Source organism: Diabrotica virgifera, chromosome 5 (assembly GCF_917563875.1).
Source record: "Diabrotica virgifera virgifera chromosome 5, PGI_DIABVI_V3a".
In the NCBI taxonomy this organism is placed as follows: Eukaryota; Metazoa; Arthropoda; class Insecta; order Coleoptera; family Chrysomelidae; genus Diabrotica; species Diabrotica virgifera.
Genome location: NC_065447.1, coordinates 224,062,313 through 224,087,444, shown reverse-complemented (window position 1 = coordinate 224,087,444; position 25,132 = coordinate 224,062,313). Strand labels below are relative to the sequence as shown.

General features: G+C 32.4%; 1 protein-coding gene across 1 annotated transcript in view; it reads right to left on the bottom strand.

The window, feature by feature from the left end:
* The window catches only part of LOC114336720 (G1/S-specific cyclin-D2-like), a 93,482-nt gene that overhangs the window by 18,278 nt on the left and 50,072 nt on the right, over positions 1-25,132 (bottom strand). The gene's annotated exons all lie outside the window — the stretch shown is intronic.

The window sequence follows — 25,132 nt, the reverse complement described above, 5'->3', positions numbered from 1 at the left end:
CCAGATCAAATCCCTGCTGAGCTACTTAAATTTTTGGACGAGGAAAATATTACCTACTTAACCATTTTCTTTAACTAAATTTACAACGAAGGAAAAATACCAGACGATTGGTTGAAGTCACTATTTATAACATTACCAAAGAAAAGCAGGTCCACCAAATGTAGCGACTTTAGACTAATCAGGTTGGTGAGCCACACACTTTAACCTATGAATTATTATAAAAAAAGTAAAATGAGTAATAGACCATTCCAGGTCACGTGACTTTCGACACCGTTGCTGGAGGGCAAAAATTGTGTTTTTGGTGTTATTTTTGCTATTTTCTCGTTTTATTATAAAAAATCTGTGGTTTTAACTACAAAATTTCAAATATTGGATATAGGACACCCTCGTAGGGGATGCAAAAATCCGGTATAATCAGAAAATCAGTTTTCTTGGATTCTTGGCCCATATCGTCGTTCTATTTACAGTGTATTGTGATTATAGTGATTTAAAACATTTCGGTCTTTAAATGCGGCTGGTATTATAAAAAAAACTTACTTGATCTCTTTTACCTTTACTGGAACACTTTCAAACTGAACAAAACGCTGGTATTTTAATAATATTCTTAAATTAAACAATGGTTTTCTACACTTAACCTAGTTTCTTTACAATATTTTGCCCACCAGTCGTTGTCAAATGACGTCACCCTGGAATGGTCTATAGCAATTTGGATTTAGAATGGTCTAGGAACTAGAGAGGTACTATTTTCACTTCGAGAAGGCATCTGACCGAGTACAACCAGATACACTTTTCGATTGCCTACGGGCAGCAGGACTTACATGCAAAAATACTTCTATTACAAAAAAAAACAAGTTTTCAATCTAATAGTACATAAAACAAGATCCAAAAATGTTATTCTACATCCTACCAGACTGAAAACAATGGGAACCTTCTCTGGTAACACCTCCGAGGCTTCTACAATTTGCAAGCCATAACGGATGCTGAGACTAAGGAAGATGAGGGAATTTTACAATTTATAATTCACGTCCCATCTGCTCCGCGCGGTAAAGTTCCAACGAGAATGGTTCCCTTCGTACTCCAATCAGAGTAAACATGTAAATCAAAAATGAATAACCACTTTCAATTTCGTTGCAACACGAAACTACAGCCGCATCATTATTCTAGTCCAATCAGAGAATGCAGCAAGCACCTCTACCGGTTTCGAAACTTATTAGTCTCTCATCAGGAGGCACATATGCTGCTCTCTCTGACCCAACTAGGACAAACCCCGGCGTGCAGTCACGGATTGAAACGAACGAAATGGCAGGGATGCCCTAGCCGCAACTGCTAGCAAAAAAAAAAAATTTTCAATCTAATAGTACATAAAACAACATCCAAAAATGTTATTCTACATCCTACCAGATTGAAAATATTCACAAAATATATATTCACAAAATATATTCACAAAAAATATTCACAAGGTAACATGGACTGCACCTGGTCATACAAGAGAAAACCAAATAGACCACATCGCCTTATCAAAAAGATGGAGATCATCTCTTCTTGATGTACGAAATAAAAGAGGAGCAGACATCGCAAGTGACCACCATCTGTTAATTGGTACCATTAAAATCAAGATGGCAAAAAACAAAATCACAAGAAACACCAACAGACCCACATATAATCTAAACAAATTAAAAACTCTTCCAGGAAAACACATGTTTAGGGAGGAGCTTCAAGTAAAAATAAGAGAACGTGAAGTAAATAGCTGGGAAGATTTGGCAAATGTTAATGTACGCCTAAGTGATCTAGAATACGCCGACGATATCTGCCTGTTAGGACAAAGGTTCCAGGATGTGGCCGATCAGTTGGAAACACTATCCACTGAGGCCAATAAAATAGGTTTAAAAATCAATATTGGTAAAACCAAATCCATGAGAATAAATGCAAGGAACAACACGCTATTTAATATCGACAACAAGCAGATTGAAAATGTGGAAAACTTCACGTACCTTGGAAGTGTCATAACAGAAAGCGGAGGTACAGAAGACGATATTCGTATGAGGATACGAAAAGCTCAACAAGCATTCAGCATGCTTAACCCTGTTTGGAGGTCTGGGGAATATACTACAAGAACAAAGATCCGAATATTCCAGTCAAATGTTATGTCTGTTCTACTCTATGGATGTGAAACCTGGAAAGTGACAAAATCCCTTACAGACAAATTGCAGGTCTTTGTTAACAAATGTCTACGAAGAATTGTCCGTATTTTCTGGCCAAACACTATCAGAAACGAAGATCTGCTACACCTGACCCAACAAAAGAGGGTAGAAAATGAAATAAAATCCAGAAAGTGGGGGTGGATAGGTCACACACTCCGAAAAGATAGTTCCAGTATTGCAAAAACTGCCCTAGAGTGGAATCCCCAAGGAAAGAGAAAAAGAGGTCGCCCAGCACAAACTTGGAGAAGATCCATCATGGACGAGATAAGAAGTCAAGGAAAGTCTTGGAATGAGGTGAAGGCCCTAGCGCAAAATAGAACCCGATGGCGCGTTTTCACTGAAGCTCTATGCTCCACTTAGGAGTTCAAGAACGTTATATATATATATATATATATATATATATATATATATATATATATACCAGATTGAAAACAATGGGAACCTTCTCTAGTAACACCTCCGAGGCTTCTACAATTTGCAAGCCATAACGGATGCTGAGACTGAGGAAGATGAGGGAATTTTACAATTTATAATTCACGTCCCATCTGCTCAGCGCGATCTACTACAATAATGACGCGGTTGTAGTTTCGTGTTGCAACGAAATTGAAAGTGGTTATTCATTTTTGATTTACATATTTACTCTGATTGGAGTACGAAGGGAACCATTCTCGTTGGAACTTTACCGCGTTGAGCAGATGGGACGTGAATTATAAATTGTAAAATTCCCTCATCTTCCTTAGTCTCAGCATCCGTTATGGCTTGCAAATTGTAGAAGCCTCGGAGGTGTTACCAGAGAAGGTTCTCATTGTTTTCAATCTGGTAGGATGTAGAATAACATTTTTGGATGTTGTTTTATGTACTATTAGATTCAAAACTTAGTTTTTTTGCTAGCAGTTGCCGCTAGGGCATCCCTGCCATTTCGTTCGTTGAAATCCGTAACTGCACAATCCGAGAGCAGCATATGTGCCCCCTGATGAGAGACTAGTAAGTTTCGAAACCGGTAGGTGCTTGGTGCATTCTGGGATTGTACTAGAATAATTATGCGGCTGTAGTTTTTGTGTTGCAACGAAATTGAAAGTGGCTATTCATTTTTGACTTCTATTACAATCAAGTAGTTTCTATCCAAGTTGGAGATAGTCGTATTGAAAAACTACCCATCAAACGTAGAGTGCGACAGGGTTGTGTTTGGTCACCCAGTCTTTTTAATCTATATTCTGAAGAAATTTTTAGGGAGGTTTTGGTTGACAGACAAAAAGCAGTAAGACTAGGCGGAGAAGTAATCAACAATGCCAGTTATGCTGGCGATACAGCCGTTTTTGCAGAAAAATTACAATTTACATTATTTTACCTACCAGATGCAACTGACCTACAAACCTACTTTTTTAATCATTAGATTTTTGAGTTGCGCGTTGTTTCCAGACTTCAATTTGCATATCAAAATGTATTTTCGTTTTTTGGTCAAACGGATCAATGTAGAAAAAATACTTTTTTGCTCTACATTGCGTCTTCTACCTATACCTTTAAGGAACGCACTATTTTCGGGGACGCCCTGTATGTAATGTAACATATTAATAGAAGCATTCGAATTGGGGCGCTATGGACTATAACGTGCTCTTACTACAGCTATAAAAATCGCAAACATTGTGGTATCGCAGGTGAACTTAGGAAAATCATCTCGGAATAATTGATAATAGAAAATATCCCTTTTTAAAACTAAAAATTCTTTGACATTTCGTACGCACTCCGTGCCTTAAAACAATTAAAAGCAGTGTGTCGTGTCAAAGGTAACTGGACGGATAAAATGAAAACCGACAATAATTACTGATAGGAGCAGGTGGCAGACAGGACGAAGGCAGGTACGACGAAGTCGATATCCTACTACTACATAAGGTACCTACTACTCTTTACTACGATTGTACACCTTGCCATCGCGTTTCTTCCAACCTTCTTCCTCTCTTCGCGAGATGCTCAAGGCACGATTAAAAACAACTTTTTGTTTTGTTTCTGTCGCTTAACATCTGCCGTGTTTTAGTTTCCGAGTGCACGGTGCATCGCAGATATTCTCAGTTGATGATGATGGACCGCAGCACCCACCATGTGCCCCATGCTTTTGACCCGCGGCACCGATTGGGCTGAGATTTGTTTTGGTTTCGAAAGAATGGAATGATCGCACGTTCAGGAAAACACTGATAGAATTTATTTTGCACAATAACGTCTGGTTCAATTTGAGTTAATTTTATTTTTTAATTGGGCAGAAGTAAATTTAAAGACTACAAAAAGCCTTTGTTTGCGACAATTGAGTCTTATATATTATATGAAGGTCATACGATATAATAAAGGTATTATTTACAAAACGATATGTTCACTCTTCTTTCTCCTTGTCTTTATCATGGTTATTTTGTTCAAACAATAGTAAGGTGTTCCGACTATCTAATAATAAAGTTGGCGAATACTTTATAAAAACAATCATTATGATAATGAGTGATACGCATTAAGGAATTTATTCAGCCCTAGTGAGTAAAAAGAGTCATTATTGTCTACTTGTTTTTAAACTGAAATAAGTATGTTATGAATATTGACAATAGGCCAATAGGTTCTCTTCCTCCTGTTATTATTGTATATAATATTAGTCTAGTAAAATAAAATTACACTACATGTAAATCAAAATGTAAATTCGTACAGGTTGAAACAAATTTTATATCAAAGTTTAGGTGGGTACAAAATATATTTTCAAAAAAGTATCCAAATCATACAAGGGGATCATTGTTTAAATAATTAAAAAGGGGTCATTTTTGCAAAAAAATTACTTTTTTAACTGCTGAAGTCATTCAATTACTAATGAAGGTCTACAGAATTATTTTCTGCAAAGTTGAAGGGTAAATATTTCACATAAGACTTACTAAATTAAATTTGACCCTCTATTTATTTAAATAATTATACATAAAAATTTAAAAACAAATTTGCAAAGAAATATTTTTAGCGTTTTAAATAAGCACTATAAAATATATTATTTTACTGGAGAAGTTGCGCTTTGTTATCAGTATTAATTGAAAAAAAATTGGTCCAAAAATATTTAATATTTTTTGAGATATTGAATTTGTTTCTACAGTTTTACTCTATTTTCAATTGCAAAAGCGCGGTTGTTGCCAAAGAAATATTCACCTGTATTAAATCTTATTATTTTTATTTTTATATATGTTTTCGACAAATGTATTAATACATTCAAATTTCAATTAAACTTCCCCTAAAATGACATTTGAAAATTATTCAAATTTGTTTATAACTTGTTTTTTTTTAATAACGTCGCGGGGATTAAATATTTTGAAATGCCGTTTCCATAATTGGATTCCTGGGAATTTTTCACTAATTAACAAATTTTTTTGTCTTCTTTTCCTCTTCTTTTTTTTTCTTGAAGTTATACTACTACGGGCCCTTTTAGGGTTAAGTTTCATTAAGAACGTTGAATCTCAAGTTGTAGATTCTAGACCTAAAAATATTAAGATTGGTCTAAAGTCACTTTAATAAAATGTGGCTACTTACTGAGTTACAGGGTGTTTTATTTAAAAATTATTTTTACCAAGTACCTTCAAACTATTTGACGTATCCTTATCATACTTGGCAGAAAGTGTGAGTATTCTACAATCTACTAAATTGTGATAAATAAAAGTTTAAATCTACTACCAGAGGCGTACGACAGGGGATAGTTAATGGTTAACCCTTCCCAAATTCTGCGCCACTGATAGAAATACTATTTTAGTGAAATTTTCTGATTCTCCAATACTTTTTGTGTAAATAATATACTCTTTACTTGTAACGATTAAGTCATTAGTTTTCGAGATATTGGACGTTTAAAATGAAACGGCATAGTTATTTTGATTCATTAATAATTCATTCATTTTAAACTTCCAATATCTTGCAAACTAATGACTTTATCGATACCAATAAAGTTATTTACATACAAAGTATTAGAGAATTGAAAAATTTCGCTAAAATAGTAATTCACTCAGTGGCGTAGAATTTGGGAAGGGTTAATCATTCACTATCCCCTGTCGTACGCCTCTGGCACTAGCTAGAAACGATTATTAGTCACAATTTAGTAGGGTGTATAATAGCCACACTTTCTGCCAAGTATGATAAGGATACGTCAAATAGTTTTAAAGTACTTGGTAACAATAATTTTTAAATTTTTAAATAAAACACCCTGTAACTCAGTAAGTAGCCACATTTTATTTAAGAGATTTTAGTTAAATCTTAATATTTTTAGGTCTAGAATCTACAACTCACAGATTCAATATTCTTAATGAAATTTAACCCTAAAAGGGCCCGTAGTAATATAACTCCAAGAAAAAAAAAAGAAGAAGAAAAAACGACAAAAAAATTTTGTTAATTAGTAAAAAATTCCCAGGAAACCAATTATCGAAACGGTATTTCAAAATACTTAATCTCCGCGACGTTATTAAAAAAACAAAATATAAACAAATTTGAATAATTTTCAAATGCCATTTTAGGGGGGAGTTTCGTTGAAATTTGAATTTATAAATACATTTATCGAAATTATCGATAAAAATCAAAATAACGAGATCTTATTCAGGTGAATATTTCTTTGGCAACAACTGCGTTTTTGCAATTGAAAATATAGTAACATTTAATAAACAAATTCAATATCTCAAAAAATATTAAATATTTTTTGACCAATTTTTTTTTCTTATACTGGTAACATAGCACAACTTCTGTAAAAAAAGATATTTTATAGTGTTTATTTAAAACGCTAAAAATAATTTTTTTCAAATGTGTTTTTAAAGTTTTATATACAATTATTTTAATAAAGAGGGGGTCAAATTTAATTAAGTAAGTCTTATGTGAAAGCTTTACCCTTCAACTTTACAGAAAATAATCCTATTGACTTTGATTAGTAATTGAATGACCTCAGCAGTTAAAAAAGTAATTTTTTGCAAAAATGACCCCTTTTTAATTATTTAAACAATGATCCCCTTGTATGATTTGGATACTTTTTTAAAAATATCTTTTGTATACACCTAAACTTTGATATAAAATTTGTTTCAACCTGTACGAATTTACATTTTGACTTTTTTTTATTTTATTAGGCTATATGTATATTATGAATGTTTATGCTTTGTATTCTCGGTTTCAGACGGTTTTTCAATCGGTTTTTTAGAACCATTTTGATGAAATGTTTTATAGATCTAATATAGATCTTCAAGAACTCATTAATTTCAAGTAGGTACATAGGTATATTTATGCACTGAGATATGCAGACGATAGAATACCTAATCATTGAGGACAGCATACAAGGGTTGCAAATTTTGGTTGATTGCACTACGCAGTATCAGTTCCAGACCTGCTTCCCTACAGCTCTCAAGGACACTGTCAAGTAATGTTTACAGATCTTGAGTAGAAGCTAGTACTGTGTCATCCACATATCGCCGTTGATGACTTCACCGTTCATAATTGAGGGGGCCAGACGTAAAAGGGTTTAAGTACAGTTTTGATAGTTCTCGAGATAATCAGCTTCAAAGTTGTTTGAGTTTTATAAATTCTAGGAGTTATTAAACTAAAATATGTCTAGTGTACAATGTACTATAAAATGATAAACATGTAAGGGTATATTATTACTCTCACTATATCCTTCTTTTTTTTCAATTATTAAAAAAATGTACTTGAATCGGTACATGGTGTTGATAAATGTTACTGGTAAAACGGTTCAAGTGCAGATGTTAACTACATATTACTAATAATTTTTGTCCCAGCTTTTATCCACAGTGTAACTACAATTGGCAAGTTGCATAATACTTAATTAGTCTTCAAAATTGGTCACAAATCTAAGATTTATTTACTTGTAATTAATCCTGTTTTAACATGTGTTTACAGATTACAGAATACTAAAAATAGTTTTGTGGTAAAATGGTTCAAGCGCACTTAAACCCGTTTATTACTATTTGTTTTTACAGAATACTAAAAACAGTTTTGTGGTAAAACGGTTCAAGCGCACGGTTAAATCTGTTTACTACCAAAGCAAACTGCAATTGTTTTCAGTAAACTAAATGTAATGGCAATAGATGGCGAGTGTAGAGCGAAATATGCTTAAATCGTTTTACCACCAAGTTCTAATACCATTTAAGTATGCGAATCTGTACTTAGCGTAAAATTTTAAAAAAGTGCACTTAAAACCTTTTACTTCTAACCCCCTCAATTATTCCTTCTTGTTTTTCAGAACGTGCATTTCTAAAAATTCTTTTGCAGTAAACGTTGAAAAGTAGGGGCGACAAAACGCATCCCTGCCGTACTCTCCTTTTAATATTAAGATCCTGTGATTCCAAACCATCTACTAAAACTGATGTTTGACTCCAATACAAATTTGCAATTATGCGAACGTCTCTGCCGTTCAAGCCAATGTCTTTTAGAACTTCGATCAGTATAGAGTGCTTAACACGATCAAATGCCTTTTGGAAGTCAATAAAACAACAGTCAGAAGAAGAAATGTCCAGCCTGCTGCAGCTAGTGGAAGCCGAAAACAATAGATGTGGTCTGAAGATCAATAAACAAAAAACAAAAATTATGATAGTAGATTATTCAAATTCACTTCAGACAACAGGAGCCTTAGACCAGTTTGAAGTGGTTAACGAGTTCAATTATCTAGGATCCTACATCAGTAATACAGGATCTTGTGAAACAGAAATACGTAGGAGAATAGGCATGGCCAAAAACGCTATGGGTCGATTATCGAAAATCTGGAAAGATCGCTCCTTGTCGAAGAACACCAAAATAAGATTAGTACGTGCCTTAATTTTTCCCATATTTAATTACGGATCCGAAACATGGACAATGAAATCGGACAAAAAAAGGATTGACGCCTTTGAAATGTGGTGCTGGAGAAGAATGCTTCGGATCTCATGGACGGACCACAGAACAAATCACTCAATCCTCCAAGAGCTTAATATTCAGACTAGACTTTCCTCTATTTGCCTCTCCACCGTCTTAAAATTTTTCGACCATATTGCAAGAAGAAGTGATGATAATCTTGAGAGACTTATAATTTCGAGAAACGTTGAAGGGCGCAGAAGTAGAGGTCGCTCACCTACTCGATGGACGGATCAAGTACAGAAAGCCAGTGGAAAAACATTATCTGAATCCATGAGGGAAGCTCAGGACAGAAGCCGATGGAAAGAGATAGTTGCTCGTATTATAGGGAATCACGACACTCAGCAATGAGGAAACGACTGAGAAGGAGGAAAACAACAGTACATGTCTACAGATATATTAACACATCTTTGAGCAAGTACATTCATCCCAAAAACGGAAACCAAACTGTGTGTCACCTGATGGTCCTATGATCAGCACAGGTTTTTGCTGTTGTCTTCTTAGGTAGAGCTATGAACAATTAATTGAACCAACCATTAGGTAGGTGTCCGCTGGTGTAAATGGTATTGAAAAACGTAGTTATAGCCTCCAAAACATTGCTACCATGTATAAGCTTGTATATTTTCCTTAAAATTTCGTCATATAAGAGGAAAATAAAAAAATAACAGCAGGAAGAAATATAATTTTCAATCTACATTCCCCGGTGTCGATGACACACAACGTAGTAATAGTTAAAAACAATAACGTTAAGGTAAACGTTATTCAGATATTCACCTGCACCTTTAATAACTACAATAAAATTCACCCTCTGTGTTATATTTACGATACGTCAGTTGGTCATAGTGTTTTTATATATCAACGATTATTTCTTCAACAGCCACCTGTTGCCCTCTTCCTCGGTTCCTCATTATGTCTAATAAGCTCATTATAGGAATCATGGGCACCTCGAGTCCTTTCTTATATGAAAAAGATCATTATAAAAAGATAAATATGGTTTTGTGGTACACGTAATACAGAAGCAGCGTCTTCAAAATATTTCGTGACATATTTTTGAAAGCGAACGTATAAAAAAAAGGAAAAAGAAGTAAAATAATAATAATGTGCAAACAGTTTTTTTTATAAAACATGGAGGTATAAAGATTTATATTATTTCTTTTAAAAATATAGTTTATCTTAGAAAAAAATACCGTAATACTCCTCTTGGTTAAAAAACAGACCATAATAAATAGGAAATGGCTATTATCTCTGCACCTATTTAATAAAGTTATAATGTTTCTTTTTTTTTAACTAGTATGTTTCTATTTATATTTTTAACTAGTATAATAATATAACTATATATAATATGTTATAACCTATTTAACACAATATAACTTTATAAAATAAACACATAGTATATTGTGTAAGAAGTGCAGAAAGGTACTAATTTCTCACGAGTTTGAAAGGTTGCGGTACGAGCGCAAGCGAGTTCCGCAATTTAAACGAGTGAGAAATTACCTTTCTGTACGTGTTACACACTATACTTTTTCTACAACCACATATTTTGCTAAAACTAAAAATCACAATTTCCATCTAAGATTTATTATAACAATAAATTATAAATTTTAAACTGTATTTAATTAACACTAATCAATTTAAATTCTTTATACCTAAACAAATTACACAGAAATCAGTTAAAAAATTAATGCACTACCTTAATTTGTTTGAATTTAAACTATTAGGGATTCCAATGAACTGTCAGTGGTGGCCGGTGGATGGCTAAACTGACATGGCCATAGACATAGTTAAGGGGGGTGGTCATGGCGTATCTAATGTTTACCTTGAATATTGACAAATTTGTAAAGAATATCCTGTTTGGTTTTGTTTTTTTGTTAATTGTGTAGCGAAATTTGTGAAATTGTGATAGCAAATTAAATATGAAGTGGTTTAAACATTGGATACGCCTATGGATGACAGTTTCGCCATCCAGCAGCCATATTATATCACGTGATTTGGAATGCCTAATTTTAAATAATTATTACAAAATAATGTCACATTTGACGTTATATAGGGCTTTTCATTCACAGTCATTTGTTTCGAGCTTCTGTCATATTTCGTATAATCCGTGTATAATGTCAATATACAGAGATTATACAACATATGACAGAAGCTCGAAATAAATGACAATCGATGAAAAGCCCTATTTATGCAGTCACGGATTTACATCAAACCTACTTCATTCGACGTATCTTGCTAAGGTTGCTAAATCCTTATTGGTTAATTGATATACAATATTTATTTAGAATAAAATTGTAAAATAAAACAGTTTAACATCCATAGTTTAATTTCTATTCGATAATTAAGTATAATAAATTGTCTTACAGGTTATATTTGTCTACCTTTAACCACAGATGTAAACAGAATACATATATAACGTTACTCAGAATGAGGTAGTCTACTGTGCAGAAAAGAACTTTCCAGCACAGAAACGTCACTTTTCTGCACACTAATGTCATATATCTTATACTGTTAGAAAATATCAACTTTGTTAACATAAAATTGTGCAGAAAAGTGCATTTTGAATAGTGGTTGTAGAAAAATATTACGAATAGTTATAAATTCCAATTAACACAAACAAATTGCGCTAATGTCACTGTCACTAAAAATGATAAACGTCAAAATTTTTAGTAAACAAGATATAAACGTTACTGATCCATTTTTACAGTTAAAAATAATTAATTTATTAAATAAATAAGTAATTTTATTTGCAGTTTATATACATTTTTATACACAGTTTTATATACAGTATTTTTATGACTAATATACAGGGTGTAACAAAAATACAGGTCATAAATTGTACCACATATTCTGGGACCAAAAATAGTTCGATTGAACCTAACTTACCTTAGTACAAATGTGAACATAAAAAAAGTTACAGCTCTTTGAAGTAACAAAATGAAAATTGATTCTTTCAAATATATCGAAAACTATTCGAGATTTTTTATGGAAAATGGACATGTGGTATTCTTATGGCAGGGAAATCTTTAAAAAAAATTATAGTGAAATTTGTGGACCCCATAAAAATTTTATGGGGGTTTTGTTCCCTCAAACCCCCCAAACCTTTTGTGTACGTTCCAATTAAATTAATATTGTGATACCATTAGTTGAACACATTGTTTTTAAAACTTTTTTGCCTCTTAGTACTTTTTCGTAAAGCCAGTTTTTATCGAGATATTTTGAATATTTGTCAAATCCACCACATTTTTGTATATGGTTACGTATGACTATAGAGACCTGGTAATAACATGAAAATTTACATTTTTAGGTATGTTTTGAACCAATTTAAATAAGAAGCCACATCTCGATAAAAGATGCCTTATCGAAAAAATAGTAAGAGGCAAAAAAGTTTTAAAACCACTGTGTTTAACTAATGGTACCACAATAATAGTTTAATTGGAATGTATACAAATATTTGGGGGTTTAAAGGAACAAAACTCCCATAAAATTTTTATGTAAACATATTAAAAAAGCAGTCGCATCTCGATAAAAACTAGATTATCGAAAAAATACTAAGAGGCAAAAAAGTTTTAAAAATATTGGGTCTATTGAATAAAAAGAAGTATTTGCTTTTACACAAGTATTTACTTAATAGTAATTGAATAAAGTCATTTCTTTAATGCTTTATTTAATTACTATTAAGTAAATACTTAAATACGAGGAAGTAAAAGCAAATACTTCTTTTTATTCAATAGACCCAATGTGTTTAACTAATGGTACCACAATAATAATTTAATTGGAACGTACGTAAAAGTTTGGGGGGGGGGGGGGGTTAAGGGAACAAAACTTCCATAAAATTTTTATGGAGTGCACAAATTTCACTATAATTTTTTTTAAAGATTTTCCTGCTATAAGAATGCCACTTGTCCATTTTCAATAAAAAATCTCTAAGAGTTTTCGATATATGGAAAAAAATCGATTTTCATTTTGTAACTTCAAAGGGCTGTAACTTTTTTTATGTGCACATTTTTACTAAGGTAAGTTAGGTTAAATATATCTATTTTTAGTCCCAGAATATGTGATTTAATTTATGACCTGCATTTTTGTTACACCCTGTATTAAAAGTGGCATGAACCACTTGAACCCAGCTTCAGCCCGTGAGTAATGAACTATTACTCACGGGTAAAGTAATGGATGTTATTACCTATTCAAAAATAGTGAATAATGAGCATGTTACTAAACGATCGTAGAAAAAGATAATTATAAAAAAATCAACGAATCTTAATGTAAGTGAATGAACAGCAACAATTTAGTATTTTTTTTCTTATTGTTAAAAATAAATTAAAGTCATAAGGGTAATGTTTTGAATAAATATTAATAAAAAATGTCACAATAATTAATACGATTTCTGATTTCTTTATGGTAATCGCCATAAACTACAAATTCAAAAGTTGTACCAACTGAAATGGGAAGGGATTCGTATAATGACGGTCCTTTGTATATACATATACATTTAAAGTTTTACACATCAGTTAATGCTATTGTCAATTAAAAACTTCTGTTTTGCTCTTTACGTTAATCGGAGATCGCCGACATCCGGTTGGCACGCGACCCTTTCAAAGAAACGATACGATAAAGAGTTCACGCAATTTTCGGACTGTCTACTATCTAAAAATGCTCTTAATTATTCCTTGTAGGCACGAGCTCTTCCTTTCTATCGGCATCGAGCATCAAGAATCCAAATTTCCTTCTGTTGGGCTTCACGCTCGGCCGGCTCGGCTCACGACATATTGGCTTACGGTTTTTTAGAGGTCTACAAGACGTTCAATTAATTTCAATAAGAAACAACAGTTGGTACAACCGGTAGGACCTAGTTGAGGTACCATCGGCGAGTTGACAGTCTATATAATAGGGTTGAAGAACCTAAATACCCCGCATATCGCTGGTTTGTTGTTATGGGGTCATTTTCCTATGTATGTTGTGTAATCAACGTAAACTTAACGGAAAATTCATATACATATTTGCCCGTTTTGTGAACAAACGGGCATATCTAAGGAGAATAATAGTTATTTATGTATCAAGGGCATTAAATAGATGTTTATACCCTAAGGGCGATAAGCTTATACACTCGAGGGCCTCTGGTCCGAGCGTCAACAGATTTTCTTGACAATGTGTGAAAACGTTTATTGTTACTTGGGAGTGAAAAACATATGTTTAAAATAAGTCCGGAAATGGATAAATTAATTAATTATGAGCAACTTTTGTCCAATAAAGTTTCTTTATCTAAGTCAATACGTTTCGAGTTATTTGCGAGTGAAATTTGTTTATTTTTCTACAAAAAGAACACGTTTTCAGGCGGTTTTTCGCAAATAACTCAAAAAATAATATCATCGAAAAATTATCGAACAAATATTTTTAAAACTGTAGCTTATAAAAAAACAAAAAAAAATGGTATATTCATGAAGTCTATCGACACGGTAAAATTTGTAGCTCCTAAAAAATGGTTCTTCTTTGTCCAATTCCAAATCGAATATTTCAACGTGAAGTAACCAAAAAATGAAGCACTTTTCGGAGAAAACTCATTAAAACTTTTTTTAAATGTTTAAAAATAGCTTTATTTTCATTTTTTATAAAAGTTTCTAGCATCATAACCTTTTTTTTGGTAAAATAAATCGTGAAAATCTCCCCCTATTTAGCATCCCAAATAAAATTAACCGTTATACTGCTTTATCATTTACTTTATACATGTACTGTTTAGGGACCGTTCAAGTATTACGTAACGCAGATTGGGGGGAGGGGGGGTCAAAAATCTTCAAAAATTGCGTTACGTAATAGTTAAACGGCCTTTACAGTGCGTTACGTAGGGGAGGGAGCTCCCTTATATGATCTGTAAGTTTGACCGGTTCAAATTTCTTAATTTTGAAAAAATTTGGTTTTATAGTAAAAAAACTTTTTTATTTTGGAAAAATGTCCTTTTTTCAAAATAAGTTAAATAGTATTAGTGATACGAAAAATCTCAAAGAGTAAAGAAATTAGGTTTTTCTTTTATTAATATATTGGTTTTATTTTGTTTTTTTGTAAGAAAAAAATTGGTTAAGGTATACCTAGCTGTTAAAAATTTACATACATTCGTGATTAGTGACTCGTACAAGCGCTTTCAACTAGAATTCTTTCAAAAATGAGCACTTAAAATAAAAGTTAATTAATTTGTAAAGTGGAATGATTAGTTTCATTTGGGGTGCTAAATAGGGGGAGATTTCCACAATCTTTTTTACCAAAAAAAGGGGTTAACTTTATTTTGATTGTAACTCGCTTAGTTTTGATACTAAAAACTTTTATAAAAACAAAAAGAAAGCTTTGTTTAAACACTTTAAAAAAGTTTTAATGAGTTTTCCCCGAAGAGTGCTTCATTTTTTGGTTATTTCACGTTGAAATATTTGATTTGGAATTTGACAAATAAGAACAATTTTTTATGAGCTACAACTTTGCTTTCACTGGGTCGATAGACTTCATTTTTTTATAGCTACATTTTTACTAAGAACAGGGACGCCGCAAGCCGTTGTGCAAATTGTGCATGGCACAAGGGCGCATAGTACGAAAGGGGCGCATTTTCAGTTTTTCAGTTCAAAGAATTTCATATAATACCTTGTATAGTAGGGAATCTAGAGGAAGATTATATTGCAGGTAATAAATATTTTACAATACAATACAATGCAATATTTCGTCACGGTACACCCTCATAAAACCATCCTCAAGATTCCCTATCATAACTAGTTTATTTCAATATTAAGTAAGACATAATCGTGAAGGGATAATCTATATTATGTCTCCACGCGACAAACTGTAAACTGCAATAAAAGTTTGTAATAAATGTTACTGTTTGAGGAGTTGAAAACATTGAAAGGTTTTTTAGAAAATAAGTATATTTCACCAATAGATATACTGCAATTCATTAATACTAACGCATTGACAGATACTTTTCCAAACGTTACCTTTTCACTCGCAAATAACTCGAAAAGTATTGACTTGACCACTTCAGTGGGGACACTGAAAATTACACGGTATCGCCGTATTTCACGTTCATTTACTGCTCTTTAACACATTTATAAGTTTTTGTTACACAAGTCGCATTTAGTAAATTTTTTAAAAATTTCCAATTCTGCGGTGGGGGGGGGGCGACGGAGTTTGTTACGCCACTGGTTTTTATTATATCAAACACGTGAAGTCAGCATTATAAATTTCACATTTATAATTTTTCGATGTGAATCCTTTTTAGTCAAAGAAAAAATCCTTTTTGGGGACATTCGCTAAAATTATTTTTACAAAGCTCCAAACCTTTTGTAGCAGTGCAAAAGTATATATTATATAACAGACAGGTAGTCAACACCATATTATATTTCAGACACAACAGAAACCTTTACGTCTGTGTGGTAAACAATTAAATAAAATTTGCAGGTGGTTGCAAGTATGTACCATACAGGTAAAATTCGCTATGCGTGGGAAGGGATCCCAAAAATTGAAGCAATGAGTGTTTTGAGGATAAAGAATCGGGTCATGACTAGAAAAAAACAGTTTTAGGTAAAATGAAAGGGGATTTGACATTGAAACTAAATCGATTTATAATAAAGGGCATCCAACAACTCGGCTTACCCAATAAAAACATTGGATTTATATAAACTTTTATTTAGTCAAACATAATTACGTTTTGATTGAATAATAATCAATGTTTCATTTTTCAAAATGGGGAATGTGTTTTTGTTGGCCAGTAATGTAATAAATTCAACCCTTCAGTATATAAATATAGTCTTGTGAATGGTAGAAACATCGATCAGCATACTACAAAAATTCTAAATCTAAACTATATTATACAATATATGTAAAATATATGTTTTGAAAAGAGCAAAAAAAACAGTCCAGCATTACGAAACAAAAAGAGGAATTTTGAGAAGATAGGTTGAAATATATAAAAGACAACTATAAAAATAATCTACTTCGCAAAATAGTAAAATGTATAAATCTGAACAGGTAGAGAGATTTGAATATTTAGGGAGGAAATACATCTCATCTTTAAAAGTATTATAGTGCTCTATGGATGCGAAACATGACAACTTACTAAATCCCTGGAACGACGCTTACTTGCATTGAAAATGGACTTCTGGAGAAGATCGCCTAGAAAATCAAGGCTTGAAAGAATACTTTCTTTCTTTCTCCCCTTCCTTATACCCTTTCAGGTGCCGGATTTGGGTTTAGTTTAGCTACATATTCACCATCTCTTCCATTCTTTTCTGTCTTGTACTATTAGTTTCATTTCTTCTAGCGTTTTCTGTTTAATTTTTCCTGCTTCTACTATTTGCTGTATCCATTTTTTCCTCGGTCTGCCTTTTTTCTTTTTTGTAATATTCTTTGTTTCGTGAATTTTCCTTGATAGTCTACTAGGTTTCATTCTCATCAGATGTCCATACCAGTTTAATTGTCTCTTTATTATTTTATTCATTATTGGTTCCTGTTTAGTTATCCCTCTTATTACCTCATTTCTTATTCTATCCCATTTGGTCTTTCCGGCTATAGCTCGTAGATGTCTCATCTCAATTGCATTTATCCTACTATTATGCTTTTTCTGTAAAGTCAAATTTTCGTTCGTTACAGTATCTACGATTGTGATACAGTCGGCATCACAATCGTATTATATACTTTAATTTTTGTTTCGTGGGACAATTCTTTTTTCCTCAGAACTGGCGCTAGTGCGTAGTACAGTTTGTTTGATTTTTTAGTTCTGTTTGTTATTTCGAGGTCTATTTTCCCATCATTGGTAATTATACTTCCAAGATAATCATATGCGATAACTATTTCCAGTTGAGTATTTTTGCATTTTATATTTACTTCATTTTCTTCCTTTTCGCCGATGACCATTATTTTACTTTTCTCGATGTTTATTTCCATTTTTAATTTCTCTATTTCTTCTGTCCATATGTTTATAAGTTTTTGCATTTTTGTCACGGAATCTGCTATAAGGACTATGTAATCCGCATACAATAAGGCTTCTATTTTTATTGGCTGTAATCTTTGGTATCCTATTGTTGTCTGTATTTGGTTCGTTCTTTCTCCAGTATTTCTAGTCAATTCATTCATGACTATTATGAATAGTAGCGGACTAAGACTGTCTCCTTGTTTGATACCTCTTTCCCAATTAAATTCTTCAGATCTTTCTCCTGCTATGTGTACACGTCCTTTTAACAGAATACAAAATGATCAAATCAGAAATATAATGGGAGTCAAGTCAACCATCATAGACGAAATTCAAATGAGACAACTGATCTGGTATGGTCATGTAGAAAGAATGGACGACTATAGGCTGCCAAAACAAATTTTAAAATGGTCGACAAGGGAAAGAAGGAAGAGAGGAAGGCCGAAACAATCCTGGCTAGGCGGCATTCAGGAGGCAATGTCGGAAAGGAATCTTCACCTTGGTGAATGGAACGACCAACGAAGCTGGGAATTGGGAACCGGAAGGAGAAGAACGCTGTAAATAACCGGGATAATAATAATAAATAAACAAAATTCGGGAGGACACAAAAGCTAATGTAAGGAAATTTGTGCATGTATGCACTCAATAAAATACTCAGAAGCAAAAATATATACAAATAACTAAATGAAGAAAAATAGAGGTTTATATAATTATTTATACAGGGTGTCCTTCTATTTCTTTTTTTGTCAAATAATTATGTAAATATTTACATTGCTGAATAGAGAATTGAAGAACCTTGAAGAGAATCAAATGAGCTACCACACGACCCCTATTCTCATTTAAAAAAATCATCGATTACGTCATCACGCCCAGACGGATGACGTCACTAGTATACCATATATGCCACAATATCATAACTTAAAAATCAACCTGTTTCGGGTTTTTTCCTTAAAGTCGCCGGTTTACGAAATAACGAATTTATTCCTTTCATTTGCGCCATACTGTATATACATACAACGGTGGAAAATAGTGTCGCGCACGCGTGATTAGAAATTAAAAAACAAAGGAGTTTTGAATACTGTATTGCAAAAAAACTCTTCGGGATTTCATTAATCGATGTTTAAAGAATATCTACCTACCTTGGCAACATTCAAATTTTCAGTTTTTCATAGTTTCTGAGGGTTAAAAATGGCCGATTTCGCAATTTTTCAATTTTTAATCGCTTATATGTAAAAAACTATCAACCTTAGAGAAATGTCACTAAAGACTTTTTCTATTTGGAATGATCCAAAAAACCTAAAAAAACTTTGTTCCATGCAAAAAAAATAATTTTAGGAAAAAAAAAACAAAAAAAAAACGTTTAAAAAATTTTGATCCACTTTTGGTCCTGGTAGCATGCAAATTTGTTTAAAGGGGTCCTTTTTGAGTAAGATTGTGCAAAAAATCCGAATCGGAATATTTTTCCTAGCGGATGCGCAGTGGCTTTCTGGACTAGGTAACAACTATTGAAAAGTTAGTTTTGAGTTTTGAAACATTTAATAATAATTTTAATGGTATTAATTCTTTTTATGCAACGTTATTATTGATAAGCATTAGAATCAACAAAGCATTCAGTACAACAAAGCTGCTGCTTTCTAATTCTAATTATTATAATAAAACACATATACGTCGCAAATTGGTGTACCTACACCCTTTGACAGCGAAATAAATAGACTAACTATGTCATTATAAAGTCTAATCGAGAAAAAGTTCTTTCCCTCAGCTGAAACCGAGCGAAGCAGCGACATATGTACACGAAACAAGAAAGCAGACGAAAAAATTTAACGGTAGGTTTTAGCGACTTGATGTACTTTTTCAAGGGCGGCAAACCAGCTTGTCGTGCAGGAATTATATACCCCTCGTATCCGAAAGAAAGCAATACTGTCTTCGACAATAGCCCAATCACAATTGAAATTTTCTCTACAAAGAACGCAGGGGTAGTTAAAGTAAACGACCCCGAGTTTTTTCTTTAAGACTTTTTGCCTGGTCTGGGTTATGGTTCAGACGGGGAGTTGTAAAGGCCGTAGGGGTTTCTTGCTAGCGAGAGAAACACACCTGGCAGCGCACGAGACAATCTTTGTAGAGATGGTTTGCTTCTAACAACGTCTTAACACATAACTTGTGTCTACCTGTGACGTGTGCTCCTTTATCTACAGAAGGAAGTAAATCGGAATAAGAATGAAAACATGATTATGCAGGCCCTCCCCCGGTAGATAGGTACAAAGAATAGCAGTCATCAATATTTAAAATGGATGTAAACCCCAGTTTTGCCATCACTTTCGGTTGAGGTAACTAACCTTTGTGCCAAATACATAAACCCTCTCAAAAGAGTTCACGAATACAAAGAAATCAATTACATATTAGAAACAAAGGTACATTGTTCAAATATACATATTTTAACTATTTCGCAATTATATTGACAGGCTTACAAAATAATAAATAGAAGAAAATAAAAATTTCACTTGTGCAAAAAGATCAAGTTTGCAAAACAGGCAGGCAAGATTAATCTTTTTATCACATACAAATATATTATGTTTTTGTTCATTTTAAATTCTGCAATTTTAGGACTATACTACATCTTAATTTGAACTTTTAGTCGAGAAAATGAAGCATTGCACTATTTTTGGTAAAGTAACATTAATTTGAATGCGGTTTTAAGACATTCAATTCGTAATATTATTTTGAAAAATATGAAATCATTCAAAATTTGAAATTTAGCTTTTTAATCAAGTTTATGTTAAAATATAGAGTATCAGGAACAAAACGTTTTATAGAAAAAAATGGTGCAACTTTTAGTTTTAAGAAAAACATGATTTAATTATTATTTGTTATTTTTAGGGTAAAATTGCGATTTTGACAATGTTCCCCCACTTAAAATTCAAAATTATTCTCATTTTCGTTTTCAGCACCATCAAAATAATAAAGTATGACCAAAATGAGCCGTTCACCACACCGTGCGTGGTCAGTATCTCGAGAAATAAGCGTTTTTTGGGGGAGTGCCACTCGTCTATAAAGTCACATAACTTTATTCCTATTGCACATTTTGACTTGAAATTTTCCGGAAAACTTCTTTATGGCTCATGTTTTAATTTTGTGTTGGTTAAAATTATAAACTAAAACGTTTGTCGCTGAACTTTTTTAAGTAAACACTAAACTAACGAAATCTGACGACAAAATGTTTAAAAATTAACAATTCCTCTTTTAATTTATCTAAACACCTCGGACACATTGTTATTGAATATATGTTATTGTTATTTATAACGACCAAAGATACAGTGAGTTTTGAAAAATTATCAAAATTTATTTTTCTCATTTTTGCATAAAATTTTATTTTTGAACATGTTCCATCAATTTTAAATAAAAATAAACTTCATATTCAGATTCAGCGACCTCGAAAACATAAAAAATGACCAACATTGGTCATTCACCTGAAAGTTGATTTTAGTTTTCGGTATAACGTGATTTTAGGGGTTGCTGCCGCTCGCCTATAATGGCCATTGGCAGGTAAAGTCGGGTCCATCGATATTTCGCCCGTCGACAAATTCAAAGAGATAATATTTGTATATTATGAAATTCGAGTAAACCGATGTCCCTTTATCTAGGCACATGCCGGTATTTTTACAACCCAGTTACTCATCGTAAATCAATCAGTTTAGCACTTAAAAATTTATACTTGGGGATTAGTACAGTTAAAATTGTTAGACAATTATACTATTAAGCAATATAATCGAAACTTTTTTTCTACTTTGAAGGACAAAAAAGCGAGTTCATTAGCGGAACGTAATTCAAAATTATTCTGCAAATTACATTTGATACAATATTTGATTAAAATATCTCATTTTTGATGGTAAAAAATATATTAAATACATATATTAATTTGTCTGGACTAAAGGTGGTAAAAGATGGTCTGGAGTTATATTTTTGTTTGAATTTGCCGACGGGCGATAGATAGATGGTGTCAACTTTACTACTGATTTCGCAATCAGAGTGTGATAGATGATGAGAGTAAATGTGTCGTTACTTCGTAAAGTCGACTTCATTGTCTTTACAAAGAGGCGCTAATTGTATCCGAACGTCTGCGGTCCCTCCGGTGAGTAGGGCTTAAAATACCGAGCCAAAATCTCAATACCGGTGTATTTGGTATTTAAAATTTCAAATACCGGGATCCCGGTATTAAAACCGGTATTATGAATAAAAAATATACACTTTATATTTATACTATCCTCAGTTGTTATATCGACTTGTTATTAAATAATATATGAAACTTATATAGTTTTGTTTTGAAATGAGTAGATTTTGTTTATAACATTACATACAGTCGGAAAAATGAAAGAATAGCCATGAACGATCATATCAATAACATATTATTAAGATAATTAATAATCTATCTCTCTCGTTTGTTATTTATAGAAAAAAAACAGCAAATACAAAATATGTGATTGTATGTGATTGATATGATCGTTCATGGGTATTCTTTCATTTTTCCGACTGTAGAGAGTAGGAATCGATAGATACAAAAAATGTACAAATAGAAAAACTATATATTTGATTCTAGGATAAATTTTGCATATAATAGGATAGTACCTTTACTTATGAAATTTGCTATTTGTAAATTAATTTAACTTTAAAATATATTAAATACAAAGATTAACTTACTGTGACAAATATTTTTTATATGGATTACTCTGTATTTAGACCGCTATATATTTTCAATTGTTATTAATAATTCAGAAAATAATGCCCGGTTGCACCAACAGATCTTAAGCTTAAGTCGAGAATATCATAGGAATTAATATAATATAATTATAATATATTACAATAAGAATACCATAATATAATAATAGATATAATTGATAATAAGGTAAGAATCTAAAATTATGGTCCAATGTAAGTGATACTCAAGGAGGCCCTATCTATAAGTAGAGCTTAGCTAAGCTGGAGCTTAAGATCTGTTGGTGCAACCAGGCATAAGAATACCATAATATAATAATAGATATAATTGATAATAAGGTAAGAATCTAAAATTATGGTACAACCTAAGTGATACTCAAGGAGGCCCTATCCATAAGTATAGCTTAGCTAAGCTGGAGCTTAAGATCTGTTGGTGCAACCAGGCATTAGTGAGCCTAATTTATACACCACAATACACAAAAAAAATGAAAAATAGATGAAAATGTAAAAACAATTCTGACTAATAAATCTTACGGCTTATTTATAAAATAAAGTAGTCTAATTTTAAATATTTAAGAATTTTTATATAACTAATTTTATGTATTTGTATAGACGAGATTTAACAATTTGGGTGCATAGCTAATATAACCCTTCGCCTTAAATTAACGACATTCACGCTTTTTAGAAAGCGCTATACTTGACTTGTATGTGTAATAAACGTGTTTAATAAATATTTTTTACAATGATATTGCTTGTTTATCTTCAAAAATAATTTCTTGTAATAGCAAAAAATATCTTAGAAGAAAGTTTATTCTGCATCAATTCACTTTTTATAAATTAATCTAATACCGAAATACCGGTATTTTTATTATAAATACCGGTATCGAATACCGGACAAAAATCGTCCGAGATCCCGGTATTCGGGATCCCGGAATTCCGGTATTGTAAGCCCTACCGGTGAGTACAGATCCCACAAAGATAGAAACTATTTTATCAATGTAATACGTAGTTCTTTGTATTTTAACTTCTATATCGATATAAACTATAAAAATTTATACTTGCAACATTTTTATTGCCCTTTTAATAAGTGTTCTAAATGGATCTCAAATGATTTTTTGAAAGTGAGAAAATTTGGATTGGGTTTTAAAATAAGTCGATTACAAAGGAACAAATTCATACCCTCATTTGGTAACCCTCGATAATTCTTGAATTCAGTAGGTAACGGAATTTTTGATTTCAATAATAATTATTAGCTACAAAACTTTCGATAAGTGCCAATGGCAGTGTGTTTCCTTTACGATTTATTTTCTTCGCCCTATTCTATTGTTCCCTCACCCTCCTAACTACCGAATTTAAAATAGGCGAACCTTCCGCGTCTTATATGGGACAATAACCATCCAATCGCCCGTAGCTTATTCCTTATCTACCTTAACTTCTTCGGTATTGGCAATCTCGGCAGAAATCAATGTCTCAAGGTCTAAAGGGCGCTATTATTGTGCCATCTGACGTGCGATACGGCGAATGTCACGTGTCTGCATCAGCAGCCCTTGCTCTTTAAAAGGGTCATCTGCAGAATTGCAATCCAGACGGTATTGTTCTTTACGTTTACGATATCGCTACACCGCTGTTTCTTGAAGATTTATTTTTAGAGCGATTACCGTTATTTTTGAATGGATATTAAAACGAGTTTTAGCGACTATCGGTATCAATTTCAAATATGTAGGTATATTCGTGATTTTAGAAGAATAACATTGGAATAAACATTAGTGTGAATGTGAACAATAATTAAAAAAAAACATAAATAATGAGCATGGCAATAAATTAAGTAAAATAAAAAACAATGGCACACGGAAATTCGTTTTAATATTTAGGAATAAAAATAACAAATACATAATTTCTAATATTGCACATTTTCCAAAGGAGTCCTTTTTTGGCTGAAACGATTAACTTTAACGAGAAAAATTACAAAAAACCTTGCTCACAATGATTCAAGGAACCTAAAATAATGTCTACTCGAGCCGAAAAAATTGATTTTTATAAATTGTTTAAAAATTATTTTTGAATAAATGTAGCAATATCTCCGAAATTATGGCATTTAGGTATATGGAATATCATATGAAAAATAATCAGTATCCCTTAAGAATTCCAAAACGCAAAAAATATACAGGGTATTCTATTTGAAATAAGAAAGTTCATTAGATTTCCAGAAAAACGGAAGATTTGACAACAATGTAATAATTACCACTATAATATTGGCCGCATTAAAAGATCCTCACCCACCAAAATCCATAAAAATCGTTCTAGCGGTTTCCGAGAAATTACCGTGCTGCCAGACTTTTTCGCAACCCTGTATAGTAAGACGACTTAAACGTGTGCTAAATTTCGTTAGGATCGGTTTAATAGT